Source organism: Oncorhynchus gorbuscha, linkage group LG03 (assembly GCF_021184085.1).
Source record: "Oncorhynchus gorbuscha isolate QuinsamMale2020 ecotype Even-year linkage group LG03, OgorEven_v1.0, whole genome shotgun sequence".
Classification (NCBI taxonomy): Eukaryota; Metazoa; Chordata; class Actinopteri; order Salmoniformes; family Salmonidae; genus Oncorhynchus; species Oncorhynchus gorbuscha.
In genome coordinates this window covers 29,242,348-29,249,536 of record NC_060175.1, presented here as the reverse complement: position 1 = coordinate 29,249,536, position 7,189 = coordinate 29,242,348, and the positions used below count along the sequence as shown (strand labels likewise).

At 50.2% G+C, this 7,189-nt stretch overlaps 1 pseudogene; it reads right to left on the bottom strand.

Annotated features, from left to right (window-relative positions):
- Positions 1–200: 200 nt before the first annotated feature.
- Positions 201–4,906, bottom strand: LOC124016706 (annotated as a pseudogene).
- Positions 4,907–7,189: the final 2,283 nt, after the last annotated feature.

Here is a 7,189-nt window from a genome sequence, read left to right as displayed (position 1 = left end):
GCCAAATTGCCCAACATTATTGCCAGACCTCACTTAATGTGCTTGTGGCTGAACGGAAGCATGTCCCCGCAGCAATGTTCCAAAATCTAGTAAAAAGACATCCTGGAAGAGTGGAGGCTGTTATAGCAGCAAAGGGGGAACCAACTCCATATTAATGCCCATGATTTAAGGAATGAGATGTTCGATGAGCAGGTGCTCACCTACCTTTGGTCATGTAGTGTAGCTGCCACCTGGTAGAGGGCCTGCTCATTGGCGGTGCGGCCCAGGCCGGACTGGGGATCAGCCCTGGGGATCAGCTGCTGCAACTCCAGCAGCTTTGGGTCTCCTCCCATGGGTGCGCAGAGATCTGGTATATACTGGGGCCATAGGTTTCTTTGTTGGACATGAGGATGGCATAAATGCCGGTCATGCAGGATATGAGACCGGTGAGGCCTTGGAGAATATGGATGCCAGACTGGTCTTGGATCCTGAAGCTGTAACGTGTATGCAAAGAATTGGGAAGCAAGTATAGGGAGTGAGTTTTAAAAAACCCCGGAACGGAACAAAACAAGAAACATGAGTAGCGTACAGACGTGAAACACAGAAACAGAGTCAATAACGCCTGGGGACAGAACCAAAGTAGTGACGGATATAGAGGAGGTAATCAAGAAGGAGATGGAGTCCAGGTGAGTCTCATGAGGCGCAGGTGCGCGTAATGATGATGGCAGGTGTGCGTAATAATGAATAAACTGGCAAAGTCGAGCGCCGTAGAGGGGGAGCGGGAGTACATTTACATTTACATTTAAGTCATTTAGCAGACGCTCTTATCCAGAGCGACTTACAAATTGGTGCATTCACCTTATGACATCCAGTGGGACAGTCACTTAACAATAGTGCATCTAAAACTTAGGGGGGGGGTGGGGTGAGAGGGATTACTTAACCTATCCTAGGTATTCCTTAAAGAGGTGGGGTTTCAGGTGTCTCCGGAAGGTGGTGATTGACTCCGCTGTCCTGGCGTCGTGAGGGAGTTTGTTCCACCATTGGGGGGCCAGGGCAGCGAACAGTTTTGACTGGGCTGAGCGGGAGCTGTACTTCCTCAGTGGTAGGGAGGCGAGCAGGCCAGAGGTGGATGAACGCAGTGCCCTTGTTTGGGTGTAGGGCCTGATCAGAGCCTGGAGGTACTGAGGTGCCGTTCCCCTCACAGCTCCGTAGGCAAGCACCATGGTCTTGTAGCGGATGCGAGCTTCAACTGGAAGCCAGTGGAGAGAACGGAGGAGCGGGGTGACGTGAGAGAACTTGGGAAGGTTGAACACCAGACGGGCTGCGGCGTTCTGGATGAGTTGAAGGGGTTTAATGGCACAGGCAGGGAGCCCAGCCAACAGCGAGTTGCAGTAATCCAGACGGGAGATGACAAGTGCCTGGATTAGGACCTGCGCCGCTTCCTGTGTGAGGCAGGGTCGTACTCTGCGGATGTTGTAGAGCATGAACCTACAGGAACGGGCCACCGCCTTGATGTTAGTTGAGAACGACAGGGTGTTGTCCAGGATCACACCAAGGTTCTTGGCGCTCTGGGAGGAGGACACAGTGGAGTTGTCAACCGTGATGGCGAGATCATGGAACGGGCAGTCCTTCCCGGGAGGAAGAGCAGCTCCGTCTTGCCGAGGTTCAGCTTGAGGTGGTGATCCGTCATCCACACTGATATGTCTGCCAGACATGCAGAGATGCGATTCGCCACCTGGTCATCAGAAGGGGGAAAGGAGAAGATTAATTGTGTGTCGTCTGCATAGCAATGATAAGAGAGACCATGTGAGGTTATGACAGAGCCAAGTGACTTGGTGTATAGCGAGAATAGGAGAGGGCCAAGAACAGAGCCCTGGGGGACACCAGTGGTGAGAGCGCGTGGTGAGGAGACAGATTCTCGCCACGCCACCTGGTAGGAGCGACCTGTCAGGTAGGACGCAATCCAAGCGTGGGCCGCGCCGGAGATGCCCAACTCGGAGAGGGTGGAGAGGAGGATCTGATGGTTCACAGTATCGAAGGCAGCCGATAGATCTAGAAGGATGAGAGCAGAGGAGAGAGAGTTAGCTTTAGCAGTGCGGAGCGCCTCCGTGATACAGAGGAGAGCAGTCTCAGTTGAATGACTAGTCTTGAAACCTGACTGATTTGGATCAAGAAGGTCATTCAGAGAGAGATAGCGGGAGAGCTGGCCAAGGACGGCACGTTCAAGAGTTTTGGAGAGAAAAGAAAGAAGGGATACTGGTCTGTAATTGTTGACATCGGAGGGATCGAGTGTAGGTTTTTTCAGAAGGGGTGCAACTCTCGCTCTCTTGAAGACGGAAGGGACGTAGCCAACGGTCAGGGATGAGTTGATGAGCGAGGTGAGGTAAGGGAGAAGGTCTCCGGAAATGGTCTGGAGAAGAGAGGAGGGGATAGGGTCAAGCGGGCAGGTTGTTGGGCGGCCGGCCGTCACAAGACGCGAGATTTCATCTGGAGAGAGAGGGGAGAAAGAGGTCAGAGCATAGGGTAGGGCAGTGTGAGCAGAACCAGCGGTGTCGTTTGACTTAGCAAACGAGGATCGGATGTCGTCGACCTTCTTTTCAAAATGGTTGACGAAGTCATCTGCAGAGAGGGAGGAGGGGGAGGGGGCGGAGGATTCAGGAGGGAGGAGAAGGTGGCAAAGAGCTTCCTAGGGTTAGAGGCAGAAGCTTGGAATTTAGCGTGGTAGAAAGTGGCTTTAGCAGCAGAGACAGAGGAGGAAAATGTAGAGAGGAGGGAGTGAAAGGATGCCAGGTCCGCAGGGAGGCGAGTTTTCCTCCATTTCCGCTCGGCTGCCCGGAGCCCTGTTCTGTGAGCTCGCAATGAGTCATCGAGCCACGGAGCGGGAGGGGAGGACCGAGCCGGCCTGGAGGATAGGGGACATAGAGAGTCAAGGGATGCAGAGAGGGAGGAGAGGAGGGTTGAGGAGGCAGAATCAGGAGATAGGTGGGAGAAGGTTTGAGCGGAGGGAAGAGATGATAGGATGGAAGAGGAGAGAGTAGCGGGGGAGAGAGAGCGAAGGTTGGGACGGCGCGATACCATCCGAGTAGGGGCAGTGTGGGAGGTGTTGGATGAGAGCGAGAGGGAAAAGGATACAAGGCAGTGGTCGGAGACTTGGAGGGGAGTTGCAATGAGGTTAGTGGAAGAACAGCATCTAGTAAAGATGAGGTCGAGCGTATTGCCTGCCTTGTGAGTAGGGGGGAAGGTGAGAGGGTGAGGTCAAAAGAGGAGAGGAGTGGAAAGAAGGAGGCAGAGAGGAAAGAGTCAAAGGTAGACGTGGGGAGGTTAAAGTCGCCCAGAACTGTGAGAGGTGAGCCGTCCTCAGGAAAGGAGCTTATCAAGGCATCAAGCTCATTGATGAACTCTCCGAGGGAACCTGGAGGGCGATAAATGATAAGGATGTTAAGCTTGAAAGGGCTAGTGACTGTGACAGCATGGAATTCAAAGGAGGCGATAGACAGATGGGTAAGGGGAGAAAGAGAGAATGACCACTTGGGAGAGATGAGGATCCCGGTGCCACCACCCCGCTGACCAGACGCTCTCGGGGTGTGCGAGAACACGTGGGCGGACGAAGAGAGAGCAGTAGGAGTAGCAGTGTTGTCTGTGGTGATCCATGTTTCCGTCAGGGCCAAGAAGTCGAGGGACTGGAGGGAGGCATGGGCTGAGATGAACTCTGCCTTGTTGACCGCAGATTGGCAGTTCCAGAGGCTACCGGAGACCTGGAACTCCACGTGGGTCGTGCGCGCTGGGACCACCAGAGTAGGGTGGCCGCGGCCACGCGGTGAGGAGCGTTTGTATGGTCTGTGCAGAGAGGAGAGAACAGGGATAAACCGACACATAGTTGACAGGCTACAGAAGAGGCTACGCTAATGCAAAGGAGATTGGAATGACAAGTGGACTACACGTCTCGAATGTAGACGTGACAGAAGCGGAAGGTCAGGAAAGGGGCGAGATACCTGTATCCCGTGAAGCAGGCTGTGCAGACCATGACCCCCAGGGCGTAGGCGGCTGAAGGGGAGATCATCATGTCCACGGAGGCCCCAACAGTCACACCACCCACCAGAGTCACATTCTGAATGTCGGCCATGGTGATCTAGCCTCTCTTGTTGAATAGGGCAGATAAGGCCGAAGGCTGTCATCGACAAGGAGCTGAGGCTTATGAAGGTCTGCAGGACAAGCCTGTACTGGTCAAAGTTGAAAGAGGGTCAGAACACCCAGAGAACCAGGGTGCCCATCACTGACAGGATGTCTGACTGGTAACTAGTCATCCCTTTGACGTGGCCATCGTTCAGGCTTGGCTGGTACAGCACAAACGTGACCCTCAACCCAAAGTAACAGACAAACAGATGAGGATGGAGCCACCTGCGTCATTGTTCTTTAGGTATTTCAGCACAGCCCACTCTGTCACAGCAAAGATATGGACCTCTAGCAGGTCCTCTAGCGGGCTGTTCTTTCCCAGCACCGCCCCAAAGGAGATAAGCACCACGCCGCATGTAAACTCAGCATTGACCAGGTTGACGACCCCAAGGTGGATCTTTCCATCGGAGTATAACTGGAAGTAGCCATGGTCCAAGTAGCCCTTCCCACTAGATGGCGAAGTTGGCTGTCAGGAAGTTGAAGACCATCCCGCTAAAGCCGCAAAGCCACATGAAGGCCAGCAGGCAACTGCAGGAAGGCCAGCAGGCAGCCAAAGATCATCATCTGCATGTCAGGGAAGAAGCGACAGTCTCAATACAGGGAGTTGTCCATAGGGTTGGTCTCATTGTTACTGAAACTTGCCGTTGGCATTGTCGTCATAGGTGACAAAGCTGGCACAGAGACCAAGGAAAACCACTTCCATCACCAGTTCCAGCACTGGCAAACGCACCCTCAGGCTAGTGGACTTATTCATGGTGCAATGGACAGCTCACAGAGACCAATTACTCTAGCAGCAGCACTCTCTCCTTCCCTTTCTACCTCTCCTGCCAGATAAGTGTCTACTGGCATTGTGCAGAGAGCAGACGCATGCACACCACACAGCTACACAAGGACTCCACATCTCTCCCACTCAGGACAGAGTTGTACTTTGGTCCCTCAAATTAACCCGCATGTTCTACAGTTTCACAACACAATGTGTACTGATGGAATTGTTATAGATTCAGATAAAATAAATTGGTAGGGTTGTCGCCATGCAGGGTCTATTTTGATTAAGAATGTAAATGTTTTTTTGGTGGGTTTTTTGTGTTTACATTTTTTTTCTATCCCCTTTTTCTCCCCAATTTTGTGTTATCCAATTGTTAGTAGCTACTATCTTGTCTCATCGCTACAACTCCCGTACGGGCTCGGATGAGACGAAGGTTGAAAGTCATGCGTCCTCCGATACACAACCCAACCAAGCAGCACTGCTTCTTAACACAGCGCGCATCCAACCCGGAAGCTAGCCACACCAATGTGTTGGAGGAAACACTGTGCACCTGGCAACCTTGGTTAGAGTGCACTGTGCCCGACCCGCCACAGGAGTCACTGGTGCACGATGAGACAAGAGCATCCCTACCGGCCAAACCCTCCCTAACCCCGGCCGGTTACGACATGGGCGCTGGTGGCACAGCTGGCTTGGTGTTTTTGTTTTACTTCCCAACTATTTGTCACTGTAAGCCTCAAATTAGAATTTCTATTGTGAGAGGGATTCATTTTTTATTTTCTATTGTTTTATTTAACCTTTATTTTACTAGGCAAGTCAGTTAAGAACAAATGCTTATTTACAATGACGGCCTACCAAACCGGACGACGCTGGGCCAATTGTGTGCCGCCCTATGGGACTCCCAATCACAGCCGGTTGTGATACAGTCTAAATTCTGTAAAAAGCACTGAGCTAATGCCTTCAAGGTATTATAGTATTCAACACTTTTACTAAACAAAAGAATGCCCAAACAATTTACTTGGATTTTATGTATTCATTGCAATTACTAGTAATTCTACTTCATTAGAATACAGCACAATATATTCCACAACATATTTCTGCAGTCCCACCCACCAACGAATTTCTGACTACACCTCTGCGTTGGAGTAAATACCTTTGCTTTAGCCTTTATCAGTGAACAGGTGTTGGGTTGGTAAGTGATTTTGTAAACGTTGACGCACTGCAGGCAAGCTCTGTTTCAAATTGTGTTTTATTGTGGGAATATGTTGACATCTAGTGGGAATACATCGACATTACAGGAACTCTCTACAACAGTGGTCCTCCAACATCGACCCCACCTGATATAGTAATTATTTTTTGTATTCTCACAATTTGTAAGCTATGATTTATTTTCAGGGATGACATGCACTATTTTGCTGTGCCATTTTCCCACTCAGTTTAAGAGTAGGCCTACTCATTCTCATCTATGACATCTCTGAGTGGGGTTTGAGAAAACCCCAAAACTGTTTTCTTGATTTGTGCATGTCATACAATAAGATTTGTAGATTTGGCATATTTTTGCGTGTGTAATGCTTTCTATAGGATATTTAAAATGTAGCCTAGGATAACATTATCTAGCCTATCTCAATTTATCACCAACCGCTTTCTAGACTAGCCTACCCTAGCCTACGTTTTAGTTTCACATATATTAGGCATATAGGTAGCAGCCTATAACTTTAAACATATTTATCGGCAGGAACCTGCTCTAAGCTCACCAATTGCCGTTCTCCATTGTGTCCCTCACTCCCTCAATCTATCTATGCTGGCTGGGAGGAGAGGGAGAGAATCACACTGGTAGACTAGACTAGACGTAATATAGTAAATGTAAATCTGTAATACTGTAAATTAGTATGATATGTTACGTTTGGAATGGTTACTTAAGACAGATGGTTCCATAAAGCAAAAAACAAATTATGGTGTTTGGTCGGTGTGGATGGGTGTGTCACGGTTCATGAATCCACTGCCTCCCTCTCTCTTTCTCTCTCTCTCTCTCTCTCTCTCTCTCTCTCTCTCTCTCTCTCTCTCTCTCTCTCTCTCTCTCTCTCTCTCTCTCTCTCTCGTGTTTGTGTGGGCGTGGTTCCCAATCTCGGCCTGATTGTCTGCGCCAGCTGGAACCACTTATCTTCCCTTTATATGTTCTGTAACCAGTGTTTCTTGTTGTCAGATCGTTGTTACTTCCCTGAGGTTGTGTCGTTACTTCCCTGAGGTTGTGTCGTTACTTCCCTGAGGTTGTGT